The sequence below is a fragment of the Chenopodium album genome, chromosome 6 (genome assembly GCF_948465745.1).
Source record: "Chenopodium album chromosome 6, dcCheAlbu1.1, whole genome shotgun sequence".
NCBI lineage: Eukaryota > Viridiplantae > Streptophyta > Magnoliopsida > Caryophyllales > Amaranthaceae > Chenopodium > Chenopodium album.
In genome coordinates this window covers 43833037-43847002 of record NC_137839.1, presented here as the reverse complement: position 1 = coordinate 43847002, position 13966 = coordinate 43833037, and the positions used below count along the sequence as shown (strand labels likewise).

General features: G+C 43.1%; 1 pseudogene; it reads left to right on the top strand.

Annotated features, from left to right (window-relative positions):
* Positions 1-8183: 8183 nt before the first annotated feature.
* Positions 8184-8282, top strand: LOC145637651 (small nucleolar RNA R71; annotated as a pseudogene).
* Positions 8283-13966: the final 5684 nt, after the last annotated feature.

Below are 13966 nucleotides of genomic sequence, written 5' to 3'. Positions count from 1 at the left end.
GCACCATCATCACCCATATCCCAACCTCCGGTGTAACCGGGAGGAAAACCATAGTGACCCTGGAATAGGTCAAGTTGGGATCGGGTTAATTGGTCATAGGGCTCAGGCTGAACAAGGGGCTCGGGGTGATGGGGGTGAACATAGTAATATGCGGGATCACCCCGATAATCACTCCCCCCCGAGACCCTATAATCATAAGGTGGGAAATCGCGCCTTGGCACATCGGGGTCCTCCTTCCCGGGCCAATATGGGTACGTAGGGAGGTTGTCACCACCCCATGAAGGTACCGGCCCTTGTTGGGGCGGCACATAAGGGTAGTTGACCGGAGGCGTGACCTCCCCCCTACGCACACTAGCGTCATACAATGCGCTAGTTTGATAAGACAAAGTTTGGTGGTCCGAGTACATACCTTGCATGCTCAATTGCATGCGCTCCATTTGGTCTCTCATGGCCTCCATCTCTCGGAGATAAGCATCCCCTTGGAAACCTTACTGTTGTTGTTGTTGTTGTTGTTGTTGTTGTTGTTGTTGTTGTTGTTGTTGTTGTCGTCGTCTTCTTTCTCTTCTTCTTCCTTGAGCATCATCATGAAAATGCTCATGTTGTTGTTGTAGTGGCGGTTGTTGTTGCTCTTCATCATATTCATCTCCTCCTCCTTCCTCCTCTTCCTCATCATTCTCATCACCCCCATCAATCTCATCATCCTCCTCCATCTCATCCTCAATCCTCCCATTGTCTCTAGGGACCATCCAAATGTTCCTAGCCTCACGAAGGATGGAGGTGGCGGCCGATTTAGGGAGAAGGCAATGGTGGTATTTCTCACTAGCCAAGAGTAGGTGCCGGTTCTCCTAGTGCTAGTTATGAAACGTAAAGTGTTAACTTGCTTCAAACTAATCCACACGTCTTCACTCCTTCCAACCGGAGTGCAAGACTTCAAGAACCCCTCTTGCTTAAAATACGACACAAGACGTGTCACCATGCCCCCACAATGAATTTCCCCCGTTTTGACCCCATGCATTATATCCTTGCAACAATTCATGAAGATATAGCCAAAATTAATCCTTGACCCTAACTCCGGCTTGGTAGCCATCCATAACACCATAATCTCCTCCCTAGACAACTTCCCCAAATCTTGCTTATTAAAAACCGAATACCCAAGAATTCTATGAAGGATCCGAAGGGCCGGATGGATAATCTCACTAGCAAGAGACTTTTTCGAATCAAACTCCCTCTTGTTGGCTATGGTTCTCCACCAAGAAACCTCATTATACTCAGATTGGACAAGGAAGATAAGGGGCTCGAAGATATCACCATTGGGGTTGAAACCAAGGGCTACATTGAACTCGGCTAGGTTCATGGTGTGTTTGACATTGAAGAGTTGGAAGGAAATAATAAATTTGGTTTCCCCCACCTTATTGAACTCAAATGTGGAGAAAAATTCAATGGAAGGCTCCAAATAGGTTCTAGGGGCCGATTTTAGAAACTCACCCAAGCTAAGGTTATCTAGGAGGATGTCAAGGTCATTTTCAATTCCTAACTTGGCCATATCCTCACGAAAGTAATGCCGGGAGGGTCTAAACTTCCGGTCTTTCATTTTGTTATAGATGGGGGTTTGTTTAGACCGGTTCCAAAATTTGAGAGGGGGTAAAGGAGGAGGAAGAGCATCATCTTGAGTTGTGGAATGCGGTTGGGGTTGAGGGTTTGAGGATTGGCCTTGAGAAGATTGGCCGGGGGATTGGTTTGAGCGCTTCTTGCTACTTTTGACTCTTCTTATCAAATCCATGTTAACAAAATTCACACAAGTCATAAGAACACAACAAACTCCCTCAAACAAATCAACTTCCTCCAAAAATTACTCACAAACCTCCTTACAAATCCAACTAAACCACCACAAACTACAAGGTACCTGTTCCAATCAACACAACAACCAAAATCCAACAACAAACAACAATATCAACAATCATTCAACAATACAATCATGAATCAACAAGAAAAAGTAACAATCACCCAAATATACCAATTTTCCCATAAATAAACCATAAAACACAAAAATCATGCTCAAATTCAAGGTAAACAAACCAATGTAAAGAAATCAATTGAAATTGACAAAAATATTACAAAGGTTAGAAGTATACAAAGATTGGAGACTCAAATTAAACTCAAAGCACTTCAAAGACCCGAAATTTCCCGAAGAAGCACGAGAAAGAAGAGGAGGAGTGTTGAAAATGGAGGAAAATGGAAGAAATTGTGAAAAATTTGGGCAAAAGGTGAATAAATTTGTGGGAAATTGATGTTTTGGGGTTAGGGTTTGAGAGGAGGTAGAGAGAGAAAGGGGAAAAATAAGGAGAAGAGGAGAAAATAAGAAAGGAGAGAGGGAGAAGAGAGGCGTGCCCCGGGTTAAAATCCATTTCGCCCCGCCCTCTCCCGAAAATGCCGCGCCCGCGGAGAGACCGCGGGGACATCCTAGAATTTCAGAATTTTAGTACCTGAAGGGGGCCGCGCCCTCTCCTGATTTGCCGCGCCCTCTCCAAAACCTCCCGCGCCCGCGGAGAGACCGCGGGGAAACCGCGGGAAGTCCCTAGAATGGGGTTCCAAATTTGCTTGAATTTAGGCCGCGCCCTCTCCAAACATGGAGCGCCCGCTCCAAAACCTTCCGCGCCCGCGGAGAGACCGCGGGGCAACCGCGGGGACTTCCTGGAACGAAGCTTCAATTTTGGTTGAATTGAGGCCCGCGCCATCTCCAACAGGGGGCGCCCTCTCCAGAACCTCCCGCGCTCGCGGAGAGACCGCGGGGCAACCGCGGGAAGTCCCTGGAAATGACATTATAAATTTGCCTCAAGAGGAGAAATTGCCCCCGAGGTCTCTCCTTGCCCTCGGGGAGCCCTCTCCCCAGCACTCTTAACTTTTCTTCAAACCCCTTTTTTTTCCAACAAGCGATGATAATGCCCGACCTACAAGACAAACACAAAACTAACTCAAAAATAAAATCAAAAACCAATCAAGGAAAAATAAAAGAAAAGAAAGGAAAAAGAAATGAGATGAGAATCCGGGTTGCCTCCCGTAAGCGCTTTTGGTTAACGTCGTTAGCTCGACGTGCACCACCATCTCAAGGTGGCTTGAAAAGAATCATTTTGTGAACAAGTCCAACAAACACTCCCTTATAGTACTTCTTGAGCCGATGACCATTAACTTTGAATGAAGATGAGGAGTTCAAAGGAGAAATCTCCACGGCACCATTATCAAAAACATCTTTCACCAAGAATGGTCCACTCCATCTTGACATGAGCTTTCCGGGAAACAACTTCATCCTTGAATTGTAGAGGAGGACTTTGTCACCTACACAAAACTCCTTTTTCTCAATCAACTTGTCATGAACCTCTTTGGAGCGAGCCTTGTAGGTGCTACCACAATCGTAAGCATCAAGTCGAAGTTCCTCTAGCTCATGAAGATCCAACCACCTCTTCTCCCCCGCACTAGCTAAATCAAAATTTATCATCTTGATAGCCCATAAGGCACGATGTTCAAACTCTACCGGGAGATGGCACGATTTGCCATAGACAAGGCGATATGGAGTGGTACCAATAGGCGTCTTAAAAGTCGTTCTATAAGCCCAAAGAGCATCATCTAACTTGTTCGACCAATCCTTTCTATTCCTTGCAACCGTCTTCTCAAGAATGAGCTTTATTTGACGATTGGAGACCTCGACTTGGCCACTCGATTGAGGATGATATGGAAGGCGGAACCGTTGATGCACTCCATGTTTCCTTAACATCTTTTGGAAAGCGTTGTGAACAAAATGAGATCCGTTATCGCTTATCACAGCCTTAGGCACGCCAAACCTTGGGAAGATGATTTTTTTGAACAACTTCAACACTACTTTGTGGTCATTAGTAGGGGAGGCAATGGCCTCATCCCATTTAGAAACATAGTCCACAGCCACAAGTATGAATTGATCTGATTACCATATGAAGATGGGAACGGTCCCATGAAGTCAATCCCCCAAACATCGAACACCTCTAACTCAAGAATGGGCTGTTGAGGCATCTCATTCCTCTTGGAGATATTCCCAACCCTTTGACATCGGTCACATGACTTCACAAAGCCCCATGAGTCCTTGAAGAGATGCGGCCACCACAAACCACATTGAAGAACCTTGGTAGCGGTCTTGGAAACACCCACATGCCCACCACTAGGGTCCGAGTGGCACATCCTTAAAACACTAGGCACCTCTTCATTTGGAAAATAACGCCTAAGTAAGCCATCAACCCCTCGTTTGTATAGGATGAGATCATCCCACAAGTAATGTCTTGCCTCCCTCTTGATTTTCTTCCTTTGGTTCTTTGAGAAAGAGGGTGGAAACTTCCCACATGCTAGAAAATTCACCAAGTCGGCAGGGGAGTTCCTTCACCTCTATGGCATATAAGAAGTCATCAAGCATTCTATTCTCAATTGGTGAACCATCATCATGAATGTGATCACCCTCAAGGCGAGAAAGATGGTCCGCCACAACATTCTCCGCACCCTTCTTATCCCTAATCTTAATCTCAAAAATTTGCAATTCAAGCACCCATCGAATCAACCTAGGCTTGGACTCTTTCTTGGCAAAGAGATACTTGAGGGCCGCGTGATCCGTGAAGACTATGGTCTTGGAACCCAACAAGTAACAACGGAATTTCTCAAAAGAGTGCACAATTGCTAAAAATTCTTTTTCCGTTGTGGTGTAGTTCTTTTGAGCCCCATTGAGTGTCTTGGACATATAATAGATCACATGAAGCTTATTTTCTACACGTTGTCCCAAAACACCTCCAATAGCCCAATCACTTGCATCACACATCAATTCAAAAGGAAGATCCCACCTTGGGGCTTGAACAATAAGAGTGGAGATAAGGGCCTTCTTCAATTTATCAAATGCCTTCAAGCATTTGTCATCAAAAATGAACTCAACATCCTTTTGAAGAAGGTCATTTAGGGGCTTAGCAATAAGTGAAAAATCCTTGATAAATCTTCTGTAGAAACCCGCATGACCAAGGAACGATCTCACACCCTTGACATTCACCGGAGGTGGAAGTTTCTCAATAACTTCTATTTTTGCCTTATCCACCTCAATGCCTCTATTTGAAATCTTGTGCCCAAGCACTATACCTTCTTCCACCATGAAGTGGCATTTCTCCCAATTTAAAACAAGATTGACCTTAACACATCTTTCCAAACACTTCTCAAGGTTCACAAGGCACTCCTCAAATGAGACACCCCCCACCGAAAAGTCATCCATGAAGACCTCCATTTCCTCCTCCAACATATCCCCAAAGATACTCATCATGCACCTTTGGAATGTAGCGGGTGCATTGCATAACCCAAAGGGCATTCTTCGATAGGCAAAGGTCCCATAAGGACATGTGAAGGTAGTTTTCTCTTGATCATCGGGGTGAATGGGGATTTGGAAGAATCCCGAATATCCATCGAGGAAACAATAGAACTTGTGCCTTTTTAGTCTTTCAAGCATTTGATCAATAAATGGAAGAGGGAAGTGATCCTTCTTGGTGGATGTGTTTAGACGTCTATAGTCTATACACATCTGCCAACCCGTGACCATCCTAGTTGGAATGAGCTCACCCTTCTCATTCTCAACCACGGTCATGCCCCCCTTCTTTGGAACGACATTCACGGGAGAGACCCACCTTGAGCTAGAGATGGGGAATATGATTCCCGCATTCAATAGCTTGGTGATCTTTTTCTTAACTACCTCTCCCATTTAGGGATGTAGTTTTCTTTGTCGTTAGATAGAAGGAAGGGCGCCTTCCTCAAGTGTTATATGGTGTTGGCACAAGGCGGGGCTTATACCTTTAAGATCATCAATTGTGTACCCCAAAGCACCTTGGTGCTTTCTCAAAACACCACATAACGCTTGAGCTTGGCTCACGCTCAAGGATGCACTAACTATCAAGGGATAAGTGGAATGAGGGCCCAAGAACTCATACCTAAGGTGTGATGGTAGAGGTTTGAGCTCTACCATAGGTACACCATTACCTTCCTTTGATGTGGCCGCTTGCAAAGCCTCTTGGCTTGAGATTTTCAAGCACATTTGCTCATCCACTTCTTCCATGCTTCCATTAAGCAATTCTTCATAGAATGCCACTTCCTTGCATGGTGTACCTACTTTGTCCTTGTTCAACAAAACATTCTCAAGAGCATCGTTAGAGGAGAGCAAGTGCTCATGCATGGAAGACACAACATGATCAAGTGAATCAATCATCATGCAATTTTCTAGAGAAGAAGATGGATATTTCATGCTTTCATTCAAATCAAATTCAATGACCTCATCTCCTACCTTAAGGGAAATCTTTGCACTCCTCACATCAATCATAGCACCCAAGGTAGCAAGAAAGGGTCTACCTAAAATGATTGGAATGGTAGCATCTTCATCCATTTCAAGCACAATAAAATCCACTGGGAACACAAACTTCCCAACCCTCAATGGAACATCTTCTACCTTACCTTTTGGAAACTTGATTGACCTATCGGCTAATTGCAAGGTAATGTTAGAAGGTAAGAGTTCCCCTAGTTTAAGCCTTTGATAAACCGAATATGGCATTATGCTAACACTAGCTCCCAAGTCACATAAGGCATTATCAATTTGCATCTTGTTAATGGCACAAGGGATGAAGAAGTTTCCGGGGTCTTTCAATTTGGGTGGCATTTTGTTCATGATGATAGCACTACAATTTTCGGTCAAATTGATAGTTTCCACAACCTCACAAGTCCTTTTCCCACTCAAAATGTCCTTGAGGAATTTGGCATAATTTGGCATTTGGTTGATCACATCGGTAAAAGGTAGAGAAAGATGAAGTTGTTTTAGCATATCAATGAATCTCCCAAATTTCTCATCCAATTTGTGTCTCATGAATTTTTGTGGGTAAGGGAGCTTGGGTTTCACAATTTCTTTCTCTACTCTTACCTCTCTAGGTGTCTCAACCACAACCTCATCCAATGATGCCCTACCCCCCTCATTCTCAACCAAGGCTATCTTAGGAATCTCCTTATCCTCACCCTTCCTAGGCAATCTCTCCTCAAGAACCTTACCACTCCTAGTAACAATAGCATTCACGTGTTTCTTGGGATCAAGACCTTGGGAAGGTAAAGAAGAAGGGCTTGCATGATCTTTCAAAGCATTAGCAAGTTGAGAAATTTGATTTTCAAGCATTTTATTGTGGGTCATCATTTCATTGAACTTCTTATCACTAACGGCCATGTATGTGTTCAACAACTTGGTTTGATTCTCAATTATTTCTTCCAAATTGGTCATAGGTGAAGAAGGTTGGGAATAGGAATTTTCTCCTTGAGTCCTTGGAACAAATCCGGGCGGGGGACCTCTTTGAGCATTATTTTGAAAATTGCCCTTCCCTTGATTGTTCCAAGTACCCCTATTTTGATTTTGTCCATAACCTTGATTATGGTTACCACCACCTTGGTTGTGATTTCCATAACCTTGGTTTTGATTACCATAATTTTGGCTTTGATTTTTGCCACTATAACCTTGATTATTATAGCTACCACGAAAACCTTGGTTCCCTTGGTTTCTATAACCACTACCTTGATTGTAGTTGTCAAAATTACCTTGGTTTTGGTAATTCCTATTCCATTGACCTCTTTGATTATCAAAACTTTGAGAATTATTATTTGACACATAATTCACATGCTCACTCTCATTGTTATCAAACTCATCAACACATTCATTAGGACAATTACTAGAGTCATGATCATACGATCCACATGCATCACAAAACAAACAACCCATAGGCATATTATGTGAAGAGGGAGGGGGTTGAGAGTTAGAAGGAGTACATCTCCCCTTAAATTGGGAGGGAAGATTCGAAGCTTGGGATGAAGTAGAAGTGCTCTCCAACTTGGCTTTGATTGCGGTCATCTCCTTTCCCAAGTTTGTCATTTGGGAGGAAAGGTTGTTGATCGCATTTAGATGGTCTACCGAGTACAAAGAAGATTGCTTGCTTGAAGAGTCTCTCTCCCCATCTTGCCAATCTCTATAGTACGTCACCACGTCCTCAATGATGTCCACCACTTCTTCTTCGGTCTTGTTCATGATAGGACCCCCGGCCCCCCCATCAAGGCATGACTTGCCTTGGGGACTTAAATCGCCATAGAAGATTTGGACCACTTGGTATGTTGGGATTCCGTGGTGAGGGCACTCCCTTTGATACTCTTTGTATCTCTCCCATGCTTCGTAAAGGCTTTCATTTGGCCTTTGCTTGAACCCTTGAATCAAGGCTCTTGCCTCCGCCGTCTTCTTTTGAGGGTAAAAACGGGAGAAGAAGGCCTTTGTAACATCATCCCATGTTCTCAGAGAATTGAGCTTCACCTCTTTATCTAGCCACTCTAAGGATATTCCTATGAGAGAGAAGGGGAACAACTTGAGGCGTATGAACTCTTGAGAAACTCCGTTGACTTTGATGGTGTTGCAATATTTTTCAAATTCTTTAAGATGGTTCAACGGGCTCTCATTCTTAGCCCCACTATATTGCCTCCTCTCAATTAAGGTGATCATGGCCGGCCGAATCTCGAAATCATTTGCCGGTGTTGTAGGCGGAGCTATGCCGCTCTCAAACCTATAAGCACCGGGTATTCCTAGCTCCTTCAAGGCCACTCTCGGATTTTCTCCCATGCCTGGCTCTTCTTCAATCTCTTCTTCACTTGAAGAACTATACCCCAAGGAGAATCGATTAGCTATTCTTCTTCTTGAGAGAGTCCTCTCAATTTCCGGGTCAAAAGGCACAATGGATTGATCACGAGCTCTATGCATGCAAAACTTCAAAGAAAATATTAGTAGCACGGCTACAAGTGTAGCCTAAAGAAACAAAATCTTTTTGAATTTTTTTTTTCAATTAAAATGAAGTAGACTCAACAACAAAAGCTAAGCACTAATAGCATTCCCCAGCAACGACGCCATTTTGACAAGGGGAAAATGTATGTCGTTATCTACCCTTCCCCCAAGTCAAACAAAATTTGTAAACACCTAACCAACCTTATATGAATATAGGGCAAGTTAAGGGTCGATCCCTAGGGAATGCAATGATGAAAACTAGAGTCTAAGTCAAGCTACCTCGAAGATGGAGTTGATATTATGGTTGGCACTATGGTAAAATAAAGCAAGTCTAATCAAGTAAAACAAAGGTCTAAACACTAGGGATATGGGTTCCACATGCAAGTTCAATGATAATGCTAGTTAAGAGGTCAATCAATTAATTCAAGTATTGCAATGGACAAACAATAGTAGCAATCAAGAGAGTTCAAATGCTATCTCCTATAGGCCAATCTAGGTGTCACTATGAAAGGCAAATCAAGAAGAATCACAAGCAAACCCAATCAATTAGAGCAACTTTCAATTTAATTGTTCATGTCATTAAGAGTTGCAATGTAATCTAGATTAATCTTATAGGTTGATCACTCCTAGTCTAATCAATCACATGAAAAACTATGTCAACCAATTTAATTGCAACAAATCAATCAATGAAAGAGCATCAACTAGCAATTTCATTAATCAAACATGCTTCCCCCTTTCCGTAGCAACAAATCTACTCACTAATCATGGTGAAATTTAAGAACAAACAACTAGATATTGCTTTAATCTTCATTTCTATATCAAAATCTAAGAGAAATCAAAATAATCAACAATATCAAATTCAAATCCAAAGAAGAACAAGCAACAAGCAAAAATCAAATAGCAAGTAAGTAAAAGATGAAAGAAGGAAGAGATTCTCACTAATATTGATGATTGAAAATGAAGAAATCCAAACTTGATTGATCGAATGTTGAGTTACAAATCCAAAACCAAGAACTTCTCTCTAACTTCTCTCTAGATTCTCTCTCTAAAACTAAGCTAATGAAAATTATCAAAAAGTTGGTTTCAAAAAGGAAATACAATTCTATTTATAAGCAAAGAAGAAATCGGCAGCTCCCGCGCCCTCTCTCGATAGACCCGCGCCCGCGGAGAAATGGGTACGGAACCCTCCGCGGGCTATCTGGGCAGACCCCGCGCCCGCGGCAACAGAGACCCTCGCCCGCGGCAGTGAAACCCGCGCCCACGGCTAATCCCTTGCTCCCAAAGCCTGATAAGGGGGCCGCGGTCTCTCTGAATGGAGCGGCCTCTCCATTTTACCCGCGCCAGCGGAGAGCCCGCGGGGCAACCGCGGCAAGTTCCTGCCAAGTTTTGGCAATTTTGAGTAACATAGGCCCGCGCCCGCGGCAAGATGATCCGCGCCCGCGGCCTGCTGGATTTGCCTTGGAAACCTCTCTAGCAAAATGCTTCTTCTTTGCTTGATCATTAAGGTCCCAATTTGAATCCTTTGCCAAAGTGATTCTCACAATACCTACACAAGTAAACAAAGAAACGAAATAAAAGGGAAAAAGAGCCAAATAAAGGAAAACACGATAAAAACACGAGAATCATAAAGAAAAGAGGAAAAAGAGAAACTAAAGGAAAAAGGACCAAAAATAAGAGAAGAAAGCATGAAAAGGGGAAAGAAATAACCCTAAAAGACTACCCTATGTGTGCCATAAATGACACTCATTAGGCAATAAGGGTTCATCTAAGTTATTAAATCCACCCAAACCATGGAGTCGAGTTCGATTTCATCACGAACTCGCAGAGCCGCCCGTTGGCATACACCCTCAAGAGAGGCTGCCTTGCTAACGCGTCCAAATTCTTAACCATGGTACCCTTTTGACACCCAAAGCTTGACCAATAGTTGAACATAGATCTTGACCCTAGGTTGCGAACTTTTTTTACATCATCGTGACTAAATGCTACATGGTTTGTTTGGTGCTAACCCTCTTGTGTTTACTCTTTTTGTTTAACCCATGACCAAGGGTTTTTATTTCCACATAGTAATTAGTACGGACCTAAAATCGACTAAAATCTGGAAAAACTCACAAAAAAGACCTGGAACTGAGCACCGTGTCACGACAAGTCCTGTCGTGCCACGGTGAAAAATGCCGTGACACGGCGCTTTCTACCGTCTGACGGTAGACTGCACCGTGTCACGATAGTCAGCACCGTGACACGGTGCCTAGAAGAAGTGTCCTATCAGTCTGTTTTTTGTTTTTGTGCGTACGTATGTGGTTTATGTGCCCATTTTGGTGTCATGTCTAGCTGTACGGTCATAACACGCGTCCATAACCTCACTTAATCACTCACATGTCGTGTTCACACACTTTATTCCGTTAGTCGTGCACCATTTCATGACCGTATTTTAGGGTAGTCTTTTGTCGTTTTTTTTGTGTCGTTTTTTTCGGAGTAAGTTGGATGGTATCCTCCTATAAATTTTTTTCCCAAAATTATAGAATTTCAAAATTCAAAATATTTTTTTTCTTCCGGATGGGTTAAGGTTAAGTTTGGTCATTAAAGGTGTGTTTGTTTTGGTGTCACAACACTTGGTCAAGAAGTAGGGGTAGATTGTTACGGGTTCGAGTCAATACCTCAACAACCTCTTAAACTAAAGAGGCGTACAAGGAAACCACCACAATCATCTCCACAAGATCCATCTCCAGTCTACTTTCAACCAATGGCTACTAAGGAAGATATCGAGAACAACAACAAGACAATTGAAATGTTGTCTAACATGATGCAAACACTCACCACTAGAGTTAACACGGTAGAGCAAAACAATCAGAACAATGTCACTGCCGCTGCAATGGAAAAGATTAAGGAACAGATGAGTAAGATTTCTGAAGCATTCAATTATGTGGAGCAACCTGTCGTCTCTTCGTCCATAAGGGACAAGCTTCGTAAGAAGTTCTCCACTGCTGACATTCCCAAATTCAAGCCTACTGAAAATCCACTTTTCCATTTGAAGGCCTTTTCTGCGACCATGGCTCTTAAGGGAGTAGATGTGACACTCTTCCCTACGGTGTTCTCTCTTTCCTTAGAGCATGCCTGTAAAACATGTTGCGACCTGGGAGGATGTTGCTGAAAGTTTCATGAATTGTTACAAGTGTAACATTCAGGCCAAGACTTCTGAACGTGAACTCTCCATTCTCAAACAGAAAGAGAATGAAGTCTTCACCACTTAGTTAAGCAGGTGGAGGGAAACAACTATACTCTTGGTGGATCCCCCCAAGGAAAAAGAGATGGTCCGCTTGTTCATTGCCAATTTAACTCATAAGTACAAGCAACACTTGAAGTTTCTGCCTCTGAGTACCTTCGAACTGATATACGATATTGGAATCAATATCGAGGATGAACTGATGGAGACTACTGGTAGCAACAATAATAACAGCACATGAAAAAACAAGAAGAACGACACTCCTTCTTCTTCGTCTTCCAAGCCCAATAATGCTACCAACAATATCAATATAAATGATGTGCCGGCCCTTAATGCTCCTCCTCAGAGATTCCAAAGGCAAAGGAGAGTTTACACGCCTTTGGGAATGACTTATGATGCTGCTTTTGACCGCTTGCATAGTCAAGGACTGATTATGCCAATTGGATTGTTCCCAAAACCTCGACCAGAGAATAGAACCGCTAGCTATGACCCCAATGCTCATTGCAAGTTTCATCAAGGCAAGGGTCATAATACTAAGAAGTGTTGGAGGTTGAAGGATGCGATCCAAGACCTGATTGATGCTAATCAACTTCCTGTCCCTCCAGGGGGCAAGCAGCCTAACATTCAAACAGGTCCTCTTTGGCTATCATGGGAGATGAAGTCTCTTTTGATCCGTCAATACTCATTCAACCTGTGAATGAACCTATGCCGGAAGTTGTATTCGTCTCAAGCTATGAAGAAGTAAATGGAATTTGGAATAGTGACGATGAAGACGTCTATCTCAAAGATATAGCCTGTTCGTCTCTTGGCACAAGTGAAGATGTTTGGGGAGACCTTGAGGTCAAGTTCTCACCAGAAGTGGACGGTTGCAATAGCCTAGTCCACCTCCACCTCCACCGCAATCACAACCAATAGTTGATCCTTTCGACCCTGTGAACAACGATGTGGTCAAACAATTACAAAAGACCAAGGTGGAAATGAATGTATGGAAGATTTTGGCCACCTCTCACGAGAATAGGAAGGCTGTGATGAATGCTCTGTTGAAAATAGGAGTTGATGATGATATGACTCCTCAAGGACTGGTCAACTTTCTCACTACTGAGTTGCCAAGTACTAACAATTTAATTTCCTTTTTCTGACAAGGATCTTCCCCCGGAAGGGGACCAACATAACAAGGCCTTACACCTAACTGTGGTGTGTAGGCAGATGAATGTTCCTATGAGCCTGGTTGATAACGGCTCTGCAATCAATGTATGCCCACTCCGCACTGCAAAGAAGTTGGGCATAAAGAATAAAGAATTGACTCACTCTACTCAAGTGATTCGTGCTTATGATAATACTCGCCGTCAAGCCGTGGGTACTATCGTACTAAACATAACTACTGGAGCCATTAAACGTTGCACACAGTTTCAGGTGGTGAACATTAAGGCTTCTTTCAATCTGTTGTTAGGACGCCCTTGGCTTCATGAGCTTAAGGCGATCCAATCGTCGTTGCACTAGAAAGTGAAAGCAATAGTTGGAGGGGTTCCAATTACCATTGATGCCTCTCCCATGCGCATTCAAGTTATCGACACTCCCATCGTCCATGTCGAACATGACGAAGAAGATGAAGATCTTTGGGGGTTTTCACTCGATGATGTTCTCATGATCGAAGAAGAGGAGAAGTGTCATCTTGACTTTGATCCTTATTCAAACACCAATATTAATTCCATTATGAAGAAGCAAGGGCATTTCCTTGGAATGACCCTCAGACTCAAAAAGAAAATGGCTGAACTTTGGGGCCATCTTGGTGCACTCAAGAAGGATACCTTTGGCTTGGGATTCAAGCCAACAAAAGATGTGAAACAATCCCTCTTGAAAATGAAGGCTCGCAATAACGCTCGAATCATGAAGACAAAAATTGCCATGGATCC